This window comes from Perkinsus marinus (assembly GCF_000006405.1).
Source record: "Perkinsus marinus ATCC 50983 genomic scaffold scf_1104296930030, whole genome shotgun sequence".
NCBI lineage: Eukaryota > Perkinsozoa > Perkinsida > Perkinsidae > Perkinsus > Perkinsus marinus.
Window position 1 is genome coordinate 1 of NW_003216292.1, and position 973 is coordinate 973.

General features: G+C 49.3%; 2 non-coding genes across 2 annotated transcripts; both read right to left on the bottom strand.

Annotated features, from left to right (window-relative positions):
- Positions 1-416: 416 nt before the first annotated feature.
- Pmar_PMAR001514 lies at positions 417-489 on the bottom strand. Its single transcript has one exon. It is a non-coding gene; the product is annotated as a tRNA-Met (tRNA).
- An 87-nt stretch (positions 490-576) lies between these two features.
- Positions 577-648, bottom strand: Pmar_PMAR001515. The gene has a single exon. It is a non-coding gene; the product is annotated as a tRNA-Gly (tRNA).
- Between the last annotated feature and the right edge of the window lie 325 nt (positions 649-973).

Genomic DNA, 973 nt, shown 5'->3' on the forward strand with positions numbered 1-973 from the left:
TCTCGATTGATAACTCCAACTGGTGAGGTTCTCATCGCATACTACAGCTAGCTCGGCACAAGCTGCACAACTTTTTCGTGACATCGAAGTTCCTGCTTGCAAGCGCATTTTGAAACCGCATGCGGCGGCTCGTGAATTTGGGCGGTTGTTTCATCTCCGCAACGCGTTCTGAGGTACCGGGCGGTCATTCATCATTCCTGCAAGGAGTTCTGCTCTAGGTGAATAGCTCTTTTCTATGCACGGACAACGCTTTATTAACGTTGTTTTTCCCCTGAACTGGCACGGTTGGGCCAACCGCACGGAATGGTACGAAAACACCGACTCTGTTTAGTGGAAATTTTTCGGTAAGACTGATCTATGCAGTCGATAAGCTGCACCTCTCAGTTTAATAACCATCTCGAGTGTATTGTGATGAATAGCAGCTCCTCGTTTCGATCAAGGGACCTTTGGGTTATGAGCCCAACACGCTATTCACTGCGCCAAGCTGCTCATGCGTACAAACTCCTGTATCGCCCTGACGTGCTGAGCATAACTGTTCCACGATAGTCTAGAGACCCTTCTCTCGTTGATACGAACTGCACCGCCCGGGAATCGAACCCGGACCATCTGCTTGGAAGGCAGATATCCTAACCATTAGACTAGCGGTGCATATCACTTATGTAGTGATTGAGTATTCCTGTGATACTTGTAGAGGGACATCTGAATCCCTTCTCGGACGTACCGTCGTCAACCATCCCGCGGCCAAGAGTCTGATTAGGTCTTAAACGCGTACCTGAGATCGCGAACTGCTACTATAACTCTCGCATGGTAGGCCGCATTCCATCTCGATTGATAACTCCAACTGGTAAGGTTCTCATCGCATACTACAGCTAGCTCGGCACAAGCTGCACAACTTTTTCGTGACATCGAAGTTCCTGCTTGCAAGCGCATTTTGAAACCGCATGCGGCGGCTCGTGAATTTGGGCGGTTGTTT